Source organism: Hypanus sabinus, chromosome 10 (assembly GCF_030144855.1).
Source record: "Hypanus sabinus isolate sHypSab1 chromosome 10, sHypSab1.hap1, whole genome shotgun sequence".
NCBI classification, from domain to species: Eukaryota; Metazoa; Chordata; class Chondrichthyes; order Myliobatiformes; family Dasyatidae; genus Hypanus; species Hypanus sabinus.
Window position 1 is genome coordinate 141646165 of NC_082715.1, and position 14214 is coordinate 141660378.

A 14214-nucleotide genomic window follows, 5' to 3' on the forward strand; every position below is an offset into this window, starting at 1 on the left:
GTCCCACCCCCCGCCCCCCTGGCACTCCTTCTCTGCCTCCTGTCACTCACTCCTCCCCCTGGCACTCCTTCTCTGCCACCTGTCCCACACACCTCCCCCTGGCACTCCTTCTCTGCCTCCTGTCCCACACCCCTCCCCCCTGGCACTCCTCTGCCACCTGTCACTCACCCCTCCCCCTGGAACTCTTTCTCTGCCTCCTGTATCACACCCCCTCCCCCTGGCACTCCTTCTCTGCCACCTGTCACTCACCCCTCCCCCTGGCACTCCTCTGCCACCTGTCACTCACCCCTCCCCCTGGCCCTACTCTGCCTCCTGTCCCCCACCCCTCCCCCTGGCACTCCTTCTCTGCCACCTGTCACTCACCCCTCCCCCTGGCACTCCTTCTCTGCCAGCTGTCACTCACCCCTCCCCCCTGGCACTCCTCTGCCACCCTGTCACTCACCTCTCCCCCTGGCACTCCTTCTCTGCCTCCTGTCCCCCACCTCTCCCCCCTGGCACTCCTTCTCTGCCACCTGTCACTCACCCCTGCCCCTGGCACTCCTCTGCCTCCTGTCACTCACCCCTCCCCCTGGTACTCCTTCTCTACCACCTGTCACTCACCCCCTCCCCCTGGCACTCCTTCTCTGCCTCCTGTCCCACACCCCTCCCCCGGCACTCCTTCTCTGCCACCTGTCCCACACCCCTCCCCCCCCAGCACTCCTTCTCTGCCACCTGTCGCACACCCCTCCCCCTGGCACTCCTTCTCTGCCACCTGTCCCCCCACTCCTCCCCCTGGCACTCCTTCTCTGCCACCTGTCACTCACCCTTCCCCCGGCACTCCTTCTCTGCCTCCTGTCACTCACCCGTCCCCCTGGCACTCCTTCTCTGCCTCCTTTCACTCACCCCTCCCCCCTGGCATTCCTCTGCCACCTGTCCCACACCCCTCCCCTGGCACTCCTTCTCTGCCACCCGTCCCACACCCCTCCCCCTGGCACTCCTTCTCTGCCACCTGTCCCCACACCCCTCCCCCCTGGCACTCCTCTGCTTCCTGTCCCCACACCCCTCCCCCTGGCACTCCTTCTCTGCCACCTGTCCCACACCCCTCCCCCTGGCACTCCTCTGCCTCCTGTCCCACACCCCTCCCCCTGGCACTCCTTCTCTGTCTCCTGTCCCACACCCCTCCCCCTGGCACTCCTTCTCTGCCACCTGTCCCACACCCCTCCCCCTGGCACTCCTTCTCTGCCACCTGTCCCCACACCCCTCCCCCTGGCACTCCTTCTCTGCCACCTGTCCCACACCCCTCCCCCTGGCACTCCTTCTCTGCCACCTGTCCCCACACCCCTCCCCCTGGCACTCCTCTGCCTCCTGTCCCACACCCCTCCCCCTGGCACTCCTCTGCCCTCCTGTCACTCACCCCCTCCCCCTGGCACTCCTCTGCCTCCTGTCACTCACTCCCTCCCCCTGGCACTCCTTCTCTGCCACCTGTCACTCACCCCTCCCCCTGGCACTCCTTCTCTGCCTCCTGTCCTACAACCCTCCCCCTGGCACTCCTCTGCCCTCCTGTCCCACACACCCCTCCCCCTGCTACTCCTTCTCTGCCACCTGTCCCATACCCCTCCCCCTGGCACTCCTCTGCCTCCTGTCACTCACCCCTCCCCCTGGCACTCCTTCTCTGCCTCCTGTCACTCACCCCTCCCCCCTGCCACTCCTTCTCTGTCTCCTGTCCCACACCCCTCCCCCTGGCACTCCTCTGCCACCTGTCACTCACCCCTCCCCCTGGAACTCCTTCTCTGCCTCCTGTCCCATACCCCTCCCCCTGGCACTCCTTCTCTGCCACCTGTCACTCACCCCTCCCCCTGGCACTCCCTCTGCCACCTGTCACTCACCCCTCCCCCTGGCACTCCTTCTCTGCCACCTGTCCCACACCCCTCCCCCTGGCACTCCTTCTCTGCCTCCTGTCACTCACCGCTCCCCCTGGCACTCCTTCTCTGCCACCTGTCAATCACCCCACCACCTGGCACCCCTTCTCTGCCTCCTGTCCCACACTCCTCCCGCTGGCACTCCTTCTCTGCCACCTGTCCCACACACCTCCCCCCTGGCACTCCTTCTCTGCCTCCTGTCACTCACCCTTCCCCCTGGCACTCCTCTGCCTCCTGTTCCACACCCCCTCCCCCCTGGCACTCCTTCTCTGCCACCTGTCACTCACCCCTCCCCCTGGCACTCCTTCTCTGCCACCTGTCACTCACCCTTCCCCCTGGCACTCCTTCTCTGCCTCCTGTCACTCACCCCTCCCCCCTGGGCACTCCCATCTCTGCCTCCTGTCACTCACCCCCTCCCCCTGGCACTCCTCTGCCACCTGTCACACACCCCTCCCCTGGCACCCCTCTGCCTCCTGTCACTCACCCCTCCCCCTGGCACTCCTCTGCCACCTGTCCCACACCCCTCCCCTGGCACTCCTCTGCCACCTGTCACTCACCCCTCCCCTGGCACTCCTCTGCCACCTGTCCCACACCCCCTCCCCCTGGCACTCCTTCTCTGCCACCTGTCCCACACCCCTCCCACTGGCACTCCTTCTCTGCCTCCTGTCACTCACCGCTCCCCCTGGCACTCCTTCTCTGCCTCCTGTCACTCACCCCTCCCCCTGGCACTCCTTCTCTCTGCCACCTGTCACTCACACCCCTCCCCCTGGCACTCCTTCTCTGCCCTCCTGTCCTACAACCCCTCCCCCTGGCACTCCTCTGCCTCCTGTCCCCACACCCCCTCCCCCCTGCTACTCCTTCTCTGTCTCCTGTCCCACACCCCTCCCCCTGGCACTCCTCTGCCTCCTGTCACTCACCCCTCCCCCTGGCACTCCTTCTCTGCCACCTGTCACTCACCCCCTCCCCCTGCCACTCCTTCTCTGTCTCCTGTCCCACACCCCTCCCCTGGCACTCCTCTGCCACCTGTCACTCACCCCCTCCCCCTGGAACTCCTTCTCTGCCTCCTGTCCCATACCCCTCCCCCCTGGCACTCCTTCTCTGCCACCTGTCACTCACCCCTCCCCCTGGCACTCCTCTGCCACCTGTCACTCACCCCTCCCCCCTGGCACTCCTTCTCTGCCACCCTGTCCCACACCCCTCCCCCCTGGCACTCCTTCTCTGCCTCCTGTCACTCACCGCTCCCCCTGGCACTCCTTCTCTGCCACCTGTCAATCACCCCACCACCTGGCACCCCCTTCTCTGCCTCCTGTCCCCACACTCCTCCCCCTGGCACTCCTTCTCTGCCACCTGTCCCAGACCCCCTCCCCCTGGCACTCCTTCTCTGCCTCCTGTCACTCACCCTTCCCCCCTGGCACTCCTCTGCCTCCTGTTCCACACCCCTCCCCCTGGCACTCCTTCTCTGCCACCTGTCACCTCACACCCTCCCCCTGGCACTCCTTCTCTGCCACCTGTCACTCACCCTTCCCCCTGGCACTCCTTCTCTGCCTCCTGTCACTCACCCCTCCCCCTGGCACTCCTTCTCTGCCTCGTGTCACTCACCCCTCCCCCTGGCACTCCTCTGCCACCTGTCACACACCCCCTCCCTCTGGCACTCCTTCTCTGCCTCCTGTCACTCACCTCTCCCCCTGGCACTCCTTCTCTGCCTCCTGTCACTCACCACTCCCCCTGGCACTCCTTCTCTGCCACCTGTCACTCACCCCTCCCCCCTGGCACTCCTTCTCTGCCTCCTGTCCCACACCCCCTCCCCCCTGGCACTCCTCTGCCTCCTGTCCCACACCCCTCCCCCTGGCACTCCTTCTCTGCCTCCTGTCACTCACACCCCTCCCCCTGGCACTCCCTTCTCTGCCACCTGTCCCACACCCCTCCCCCTGGCACTCCTTCTCTGCCTCCTGTCCCACACACCTCCCCCTGGCACTCCTCTGCCATCTGTCACTCCACCCCTCCCCCTGGAACTCCTTCTCTGCCTCCTGTCCCCACACCCCTCCCCCCTGGCACTCCTTCTCTGCCACCTGTCATTCACCCCTCCCCCTGGCACTCCTCTGCCTCCTGTCGCAACACCCCTCCCCCCTGGCACTCCTTCTCTGTCTCCTGTCCCACACCCCTCCCCCCTGGCACTCCTCTGCCTCCTGTCACTCACCCCTCCCCCCTGGCACTCCTCTGCCTCCTGTCACTCACCCCCTCCCCCTGGCACTCCTTCTCTGCCACCTGTCCCACACCCCTCCCCCTGGCACTCCTTCTCTGCCTCCTGTCCCCTAACCCCTCCCCCTGGCACTCCTTCTCTGCCTCCTGTCCCACACCCCTCCCCCCTGGCACTCCTTCTCTGCCACCTGTCACTCACCCCCTCCCCCTGGCACTCCTTCTCTGCCTCCTGTCCCACACCCCTCCCCCTGGCACTCCTCTGCCTCCTGTCCCACACCCCTCCCCCTGGCACTCCTTCTCTGCCTCCTGTCACTCACCCCCTCCCCCTGGCACTCCTTCTCTGCCACCTGTCCCACACCCCTCCCCCCTGGCACTCCTTCTCTGCCTCCTGTCCCATACCCCTCCCCCTGGCACTCCTCTGCCACCTGTCACTCACCCCTCCCCCTGGAACTCCTTCTCTGCCTCCTGTCCCACACCCCTCCCCCTGGCACTCCTTCTCTGCCACCTGTCCCACACCCCTCCCCCCTGGCACTCCTCTGCCACCTGTCCCACACCCCTCCCCCTGGCACTCCTTCTCTGTCTCCTGTCCCACACCCCTCCCCCTGGCACTCCTCTGCCTCCTGTCACTCACCCCCTCCCCCTGGCACTCCTCTGCCTCCTGTCACTCACCCCTCCCCCTGGCACTCCTTCTCTGCCACCTGTCACTCACCCCCTCCCCCTGGCACTCCTTCTCTGCCTCCTGTCCTACAACCCTCCCCCTGGCACTCCTCTGCCTCCTGTCCCACACCCCTCCCCCTGCTACTCCTTCTCTGTCTCCTGTCCCCACACCCCTCCCCCTGGCACTCCTTCTCTGCCACCTGTCACTCACCCCTCCCCCTGCCACTCCTTCTCTGTCTCCTGTCCCACACCCCTCCCCCCTGGCACTCCTCTGCCTCCTGTCACTCACCCCTCCCCCTGGAACTCCTTCTCTGCCTCCTGTCCCATACCCCTCCCCCTGGCACTCCTTCTGTGCCACCTGTCACTCACCCCTCCCCCTGGCACTCCTCTGCCACCTGTCACTCACCCCTCCCCCTGGCACTCCTTCTCTGCCACCTGTCCCACACCCCTCCCCCTGGCACTCCTTCTCTGCCTCCTGTCACTCACCGCTCCCCCCTGGCACTCCTTCTCTGCCTCCTGTCACTCACCCCTCCCCCTGGCACTCCTTCTCTGCCTCCTGTCACTCTCCCCCTCCCCCTGGCACTCCTCTGCCACCTGTCCCACACCCCTCCCCTGGAACTCCTCTGCCACCTGTCACTCACCCCTCCCCCTGGCACTCTTTCTCTGCCTCCTGTCCCACACCCCTCCCCCTGGCCCTCCTCTGCCTCCTCTCACTCACCCCTCCCCCTGGCACTCCTTCTCTGCCTCCTGTCATTCACCCCTCCCCCTGGCACTCCTTCTCTGCCACCTGTCACTCACCCATCCCCCTGGCACTACTCTGCCTCCTGTCCCACCCCCCGCCCCCTGGCACTCCTTCTCTGCCTCCTGTCACTCCACTCCTCCCCCTGGCACTCCTTCTCTGCCACCTGTCCCACACCCCTCCCCCCTGGCACTCCTTCTCTGCCTCCTGTCCCACACCCCTCCCCCTGGCACTCCTCTGCCACCTGTCACTCACCCCTCCCCCTGGAACTATTTCTCTGCCTCCTGTATCACACCCCTCCCCCCTGGCACTCCTTCTCTGCCACCTGTCACTCACCCCTCCCCCTGGCACTCCTCTGCCACCTGTCACTCACCCCTCCCCCTGGCCCTACTCTGCCTCCTGTCCCCCACCCCTCCCCCTGGCACTCCTTCTCTGCCACCTGTCACTCACCCCTCCCCCTGGCACTCCTTCTCTGCCAGCTGTCACTCACCCCCTCCCCCTGGCATTCCTCTGCCACCTGTCACTCACCTCTCCCCCCTGGCACTCCTTCTCTGCCTCCTGTCCCCCACCTCTCCCCCCTGGCACTCCTTCTCTGCCACCTGTCACTCACCCCTGCCCCTGGCACTCCTCTGCCTCCTGTCACTCACCCCTCCCCCTGGTACTCCTTCTCTACCACCTGTCACTCACCCCTCCCCCTGGCACTCCTTCTCTGCCTCCTGTCCCACACCCCTCCCCCCGGCACTCCTTCTCTGCCTCCTGTCCCACACCCCTCCCCCCCCAGCACTCCTTCTCTGCCACCTGTCGCACACCCATCCCCCTGGCACTCCTTCTCTGCCACCTGTCCCCCCACTCCTCCCCCTGGCACTCCTTCTCTGCCACCTGTCACTCACCCTTCCCCCCGGCACTCCTTCTCTGCCTCCTGTCACTCACCCGTCCCCCCTGGCACTCCTTCTCTGCCTCCTGTCACTCACCCCCTCCCCCTGGCATTCCTCTGCCACCTGTCCCACAACCCCTCCCCTTGCACTCCTTCTCTGCCACCTGTCCCACACCCCTCCCCCTGGCACTCCTTCTCTGCCACCTGTCCCACACCCCTCCCCCCTGGCACTCCTCTGCCTCCTGTCCCCACACCCCTCCCCCTGGCACTCCTTCTCTGCCACCTGTCCCACACCCCTCCCCCTGGCACTCCTCTGCCTCCTGTCCCACACCCCTCCCCCTGGCACTCCTTCTCTGTCTCCTGTCCCACACCCCTCCCCCTGGCACTCCTTCTCTGCCTCCTGTCCCACACTCCTCCCCCTGGCACTCCTTCTCTGCCACCTGTCCCACACCCCCTCCCCCTGGCACTCCTTCTCTGCCACCTGTCCCACACCCCTCCCCCCTGGCACTCCTTCTCTGCCACCTGTCCCACTCCCCTCCCCCTGGCACTCCTCTGCCTCCTGTCCCACACCCCTCCCCCTGGCACTCCTCTGCCTCCTGTCACTCACCCCTCCCCCTGGCACTCCTCTGCCTCCTGTCACTCACCCCTCCCCCTGGCACTCCTTCTCCTGCCACCTGTCACTCACCCCTCCCCCTGGCACTCCTTCTCTGCCTCCTGTCCTACAACCCTCCCCCCTGGCACTCCTCTGCCTCCTGTCCCACACCCCTCCCCCTGCTACTCCTTCTCTGCCACCTGTCCCATACCCCTCCCCCTGGCACTCCTCTGCCTCCTGTCACTCACCCCCTCCCCCTGGCACTCCTTCTCTGCCTCCTGTCACTCACCCCTCCCCCTGCCACTCCTTCTCTGTCTCCTGTCCCCACACCCCTCCCCCTGGCACTCCTCTGCCACCTGTCACTCACCCCCTCCCCCTGGAACTCCTTCTCTGCCTCCTGTCCCATACCCCTCCCCCTGGCACTCCTTCTGTGCCACCTGTCACTCACCCCTCCCCCCTGGCACTCCTCTGCCACCTGTCACTCACCCCTCCCCCCTGGCACTCCTTCTCTGCCACCTGTCCCACATCCCTCCCCCTGGCACTCCTTCTCTGCCTCCTGTCACTCACCGCTCCCCCTGGCACTCCTTCTCTGCCACCTGTCAATCACCCCACCACCTGGCACCCCTTCTCTGCCTCCTGTCCCACACTCCTCCCCCTGGCACTCCTTCTCTGCCACCTGTCCCACACACCTCCCCCTGGCACTCCTTCTCTGCCTCCTGTCACTCACCCTTCCCCCTGGCACTCCTCTGCCTCCTGTCCCACACCCCCTCCCCCTGGCACTCCTTCTCTGCCTCCTGTCCACTCACCCCTCCCCCCTGGCACTCCTTCTCTGCCCACCTGTCCCACACCCCTCCCCCTGGCACTCCTTCTCTGCCTCCTGTCCCACACCCCTCCCCCCTGGCACTCCTCTGCCACCTGTCACTCACCCCCTCCCCCTGGAACTCCTTCTCTGCCTCCTGTCCCACACCCCTCCCCCCTGGCACTCCTTCTCTGCCACCTGTCCCACACCCCTCCCCCTGGCACTCCTCTGCCTCCTGTCCCCACACCCCTCCCCCTGGCACTCCTTCTCTGTCTCCTGTCCCACACCCCCTCCCCCTGGCACTCCTCTGCCTCCTGTCACTCACCCCTCCCCCTGGCACTCCTCTGCCTCCTGTCACTCACCCCTCCCCCTGGCACTCCTTCTCTGCCACCTGTCACTCACCCCTCCCCCTGGCACTCCTTCTCTGCCTCCTGTCCTACAACCCTCCCCCCTGGCACTCCTCTGCCTCCTGTCCCACACCCCCTCCCCCTGGCACTCCTCTGCCTCCTGTCCCACACCCCCTCCCCCCTGGCACTCCTTCTCTGCCACCTGTCATTCACCCCCTCCCCCTGGCACTCCTCTGCCTCCTGTCCCACACCCCTCCCCCTGGCACTCCTCTGCCTCCTGTCACTCACCCCCTCCCCCTGGCACTCCTCTGCCTCCTGTCACTCACCCCCTCCCCCTGGCACTCCTTCTCTGCCTCCTGTCATTCACCCCTCCCCCTGGCACTCCTTCTCTGCCACCTGTCACTCACCCATCCCCCTGGCACTCCTCTGCCTCCTGTCCCACACCCCTCCCCCTGGCACTCCTTCTCTGCCTCCTGTCACTCACCTCCTCCCCCTGGCACTCCTTCTCTGCCACCTGTCCCAAACCCCTCCCCCCTGGCACTCCTTCTCTGCCTTCTGTCCCACACCCCCTCCCCCCTGGCACTCCTCTGCCACCTGTCACTCACCCCTCCCCCTGGAACTCTTTCTCTGCCTCCTGTCCCACACCCCTCCCCCTGGCACTCCTTCTCTGCCACCTGTCACTCACCCCTCCCCCTGGCACTCCTCTGCCACCTGTCACTCAACCCCCTCCCCCTGGCCCTACTCTGCCTCCTGTCCCCCACCCCTCCCCCTGGCACTCCTTCTCTGCCACCTGTCACTCACACCCCTCCCCCTGGCACTCCTTCTCTGCCAGCTGTCACTCACCCCCTCCCCCTGGCACTCCTCTGCCACCTGTCACTCACCACCTCCCCCTGGCACTCCTTCTCTGCCTCCTGTCCCCCCACCCCTCCCCCCTGGCACTCCTTCTCTGCCACCTGTCACTCACCCCTCCCCCTGGCACTCCTTCTCGGCCTCCTGTCCCACACCCCCTCCCCCTGGCACTCCTCTGCCTCCTGTCACTCACCCCCTCCCCCTAGCACTCCTTCTCTGCCTCCTGTCACTCACCCCCTCCCCCCTGGCACTCCTTCTCTGCCTCCTGTCATTCACCCCTCCCCCTGGCACTCCTCTGGCACCTGTCCCACACCCCCTCCCCTGGCACTCCTCTGCCACCTGTCACTCACCCCTCCCCCTGGCACTCCTTCTCTGCCACCTGTCCCACACCCCTCCCCCTGGCACTCCTCTGCCTCCTGTCCCACACCCCTCCCCCTGGCACTCCTTCTCTGCCACCTGTCCCACACCCCTCCCCCCGGCACTCCTTCTCTGTCTCCTGTCCCACACCCCTCCCCCTGGCCCTCCTCTGCCTCCTGTCACTCACCCCTCCCCCTGGCACTCCTTCTCTGCCTCCTGTCACTCACCCCTCCCCCTGGCACTCCTTCTCTGCCACCTGTCACTCACCCCTCCCCCTGGCACTCCTTCTCTGCCTCCTGTCCAACACCCCTCCCCCTGGCACTCCTCTGCCTCCTGTGCCACACCCCTCCCCCTGGCACTCCTTCTCTGCCTCCTGTCACTCACCCCTCCCCCTGGCACTCCTTCTCTGCCACCTGTCCCACACCCCTCCCCCTGGCACTCCTTCTCTGCCTCCTGTCCCAGACCCCTCCCCCTGGCACTCCTCTGCCACCTGTCACTCACCCCTCCCCCTGGAACTCCTTCTCTGCCTGCTGTCCCATACCCCTCCCCCTGGCACTCCTTCTCTGCCACCTGTCACTCACCCCTCCCCCTGGCACTCCTCTGCCACCTGTCACTCACCCCTCCCCCTGGCCCTTCCCTGCCTCCTGTCTCCCACCCCTCCCCCTGGCACTCCTTCTCTGTCACCTGTCACTCACCCCTCCCCCTGGCACTCCTCTGCCACCTGTCACTCACCCCTCCCCCTGGCACTCCTTCTCTGCCACCTGTCACTCACCCCTCCCCCTGGCACTCCTTCTCTGCCACCTGTCACTCACCCCTCCCCCTGGCACTCCTCTGCCACCTGTCACTCACCCCTCCCCCTGGCACTCCTTCTCTGCCTCCTGTCCCACACCCCTCCCTCTGGCACTCCTTGTCTGCCTCCTGTCCCACACCCCTCCCCCTGGCACTGCTTCTCTGTCACCTGTCACTCTCCCCTCCCCCTGGCACTCCTTCTCTGCCACCTGTCACTCACCCCTCCCCCTGGCACTCCTTCTCTGCCACCTGTCACTCACCCCTCCCCCTGGCACTCCTCTGCCACCTGTCACTCACCCCTCCCCCTGGCACTCCTTCTCTGCCTCCTGTCCCCCACCCCTCCCCCTGGCACTCCTTCTCTGCCTCCTGTCCCCCACCCCTCCCCCTGGCACTCCTTCTCGGCCTCCTGTCACTCAACCCTCCCCCTGGCACTCCTTCTCTGCCACCTGTCCCACACCCCTCCCCCTGGCACTCCTTCTCTGCCACCTGTCACTCACCCCTCCCCCTGGCACTCCTTCTCTGCCACCTGTCCCACACCCCTCCCCCTGGCACTCCTTCTCTGCCTCCTGTCCCACACCCCTCCCCCTGGCACTCCTCTGCCACCTGTCACTCACCCCTCCCCCTGGAACTCCTTCTCTGCCTCCTGTCCCATACCCCTCCCCCTGGCACTCCTTCTCTGCCACCTGTCACTCACCCCTCCCCCTGGCACTCCTCTGCCACCTGTCACTCACCCCTCCCCCTGGCCCTTCTCTGCCTCCTGTCCCCCACCCCTCCCCCTGGCACTCCTTCTCTGCCACCTGTCACTCACCCCTCCCCCTGGCACTCCTCTGCCACCTGTCACTCACCCCTCCCCCTGGCACTCCTTCTCTGCCTCCTGTCCCACACCCCTCCCTCTGGCACTCCTTCTCTGCCTCCTGTCCCACACCCCTCCCCCTGGCACTGCTTCTCTGCCACCTGTCACTCACCCCTCCCCCTGGCACTCCTCTGCCACCTGTCACTCACCCCTCCCCCTGGCACTCCTTCTCTGCCTCCTGTCCCACACCCCTCCCCCTGGCACTCCTTCTCTGACACCTGTCCCACACCCCTCCCCCTGGCACTCCACCTTCACCATTCCCAACATCCTTTGCTGCTGCCAGATTGATTCTCTGCTCCACGTTGACAGATACCGTGCGATACAAGGTCTTAGGGTCCCTCGATATATATGTACCTGTGACTTTTGCACAGTGCTGTAGGTGGCGAAATTTTTTGTTTTACAGTGGCAGTATAGAGCAATATTGAATAATATTAAACATAGTTTACAAGAAGTATATATAAAAATTTACACCCCGGAGAATTGAAGGAGGTGGATGAAGAGATTGTGGAGCCATTAGTCATGATCTTTCTAGAATCAATGGTTTAGAAGTATTAGAGAGGCCACAGAAGGATTTAGCCAAATTGGGAAATTGGGCAATTAAGTGGTAGATAGAATCCAGTGTCAGGATGTGTATGGATAGGCACTTGGGTAGAAGAAATAAAAGCCTATATTTTCTAACTGGAGATAAAATTCAAAAATCTGAGGTGCAGAAGGTCTTTTGAATCCTTGTGCCGGATTGCCTGCCGGTAAATTTGCGGGTTGAATCGGTAGTGTGTAAAGCAAATGCAATGACAGCATTCTTTGGAGAGGTCGAAAATATAAAAGCACTGTTGAGGCCTGACTTGGAGAATTATGAGCGATTGTGGGCCCCGAGAAGGGCTCAAAGGAGATTCATGAAAACGTTTGTCATATGAGGACCGTTTGCTGGCTCTCGGCCTCTACTCACTGGAATTCAGATGAATGAGGAGTGACCTCATTGAAACCCATCGAATGTTGAAAGGCCTCGACAGAGTGGATGTGGAGAGGATGTTCCCTATGGTGGGAGAGTCTAAGACAAGAGGACCCAGCCTCAGATTAGAGGGGTGTCCTTTCTGTGCAGAGATGAGGAGGAATTTCTTTCGCCAGAGAGTGGTGAGACTGTAGAATTCGCTGGCACGAGCGGCTCTGGAGGCCATGTCATTAGGTACATTTAAGGCAGAGGTTGATCATTTCTTGATTAGTTGGGGCATGAAGGGATATGGAGAAATGGCAGGAGATTGAGGCTGAGAGGGAAAATGGACCAGTCATGATCAATTGCAGAGCAACTTGATGGCCCAAATGGCCTTATTCTGCTCCTATATCTCATTTTCTTATAAATGCAAAAAGTGCAAAAAGAAAGAAAAAATGGTGAGGTAGAATGTGAATCTCAGAGCAGTATTTGTTGCATCATACCTTGATAATAAACTTAAGAGTGTTGATAACCATGCCTCCACATTGTAATGAATAGCATCAAAAACAATTTAGTTTGAAAATTAAAAAAAAGAAGAAAATATTTCCATAAACTACATTGGAGTTTGGAATTTGACAGCAGAATTGGAACTCCTTTGTGCGTAGGGTGTGCCCACAGAGTGGGGGTTTGTACATCGAGGGCAATCTCTACTGAAGTCTTCAGATCGTTGGCAAGAAACCTCGCATATTAGTTCAGCAGAGAGGAACATTTGTATTTCATAAGACATTGGAACGTAGAATTAGGCCATTCAGCCCATTGAGTCTGCTCTGCTACACCGTCATGGCTGATTTATTATCCCTGTGACCTCGGATGCCCAGACTAATCAAGAACCTATCAACCTCCGTTTGAAATATACCCAATGACTTGGCCTCTGCAGGCAGCCACCTTAGGCAATGAATTCCGCTGATTCGTTACCCTCTGACTGAAGAAATTCCTGCTAATCTCTGTTCTGAGTGGATGTCCCTCTACTCTGAGGCTGTGCCCTCTGGTCCTCTCCACATCCACTCTAACTAGGCCTTTAAATATTTGACAGGTTTCAGTGCGTCCCCACCCCACCCCCGCCAATTCTTCTGGACTCCAGCGAGTACAGGCCCAAACTCTGCTCATACACGAGCCCCTGCTTTCTCAGAATCATTTTGACCTCAGGCAGGCTGCCTTAAGGAGGAAAATTCCCTGCTGACTATCCAGAGTTAAAAGTTGATCTTCCACGATCTGTCTAAATTTTACCACTTCCCACTAAAGCCATTCTTCAGCCCGCTCAGAAAGTAAGTTTCATACAGATTTGGCAAGCACTATTATGTATTTTTAGCAATAATATGAATCTTTCAGAAGGTTCATGGTAAAGTTAGTTATGGAGTCATAGAACAATACATAAAACACGTCCTTCAGCCCAACTCATCAATGCTGACTAAGGTGCCAAATTCAGTTGGTCCCAGTTGCCCACGTTTGGCACATATCCTTCTAACTCTGGCCTAGACATGGTGATCTACCTTCTGAAAATTGATTTTTATAGACCAAAGTCTTTTTTTTTCCCTCAGGAAATCAGTCTTATTCTAGAAGGAGTATTCTCAAATAGGAAAGGTTTACCAGGCATTTGTAATTAGAGTGACAAGAAACAGAGTAAAAAATCTTACATTTACGGGATACAATAGAAAAATATTGAGGAACCTCTGATTGTTGAGCCGATCTGTGCATCATTCTGCAGGGTTGCCTGTTGCAGCCGCCCAGGGGAGGAGACACTAAAGGTGGTGTGGGAGGGAACAGAGGTGCGACGGATGTGCTAGAGCCCTTGCTGGCTTGTGGCTGGCCTCTCCCATTGGTGCTGCTCTCCAGTGTGCGCTCACAAGTTGGAATGCGTTTGTCTGTGGCTGCACTTGCACGAAATGAGGAACTGCTCTATGCTTGCTCTTGCAGAAAGATGGCTCCAGTCCAGCATCCATGCACCATCTATCTGCAGGCCAGGACACTCAGGGACTTGAGCTGTAATATTTTTTTGTGACTCTATGTTTTCCTGCTATTGTAATTACATGTGCTATTTTCTGTGTTTGACTGTTGTTATTGTATTTTGCATCTTGGTCCCAGACGAATGCTGTTTTAGTTGGCTGTGTTTATGTGTATCATTGAATGACAGTTAAACCTGAGCTTGTAGATGGTGGCTAAGTCATCCTAATAAAAGATGTGGAGCTGAGTCCTCTGCAGTAACAGTGCTGATAAAAAGAATCTGTATATTGGGTGTGCGAGTCACTTCAAAAGCACCTCTCCATTTTCTTTCA

The 14214-nt window shown here is 61.6% G+C and overlaps 1 protein-coding gene across 1 annotated transcript in view; it reads left to right on the plus strand.

The window, feature by feature from the left end:
- The window catches only part of faxcb (failed axon connections homolog, metaxin like GST domain containing b), a 79725-nt gene that overhangs the window by 37061 nt on the left and 28450 nt on the right, over nt 1–14214 (plus strand). The window lies entirely within an intron of this gene.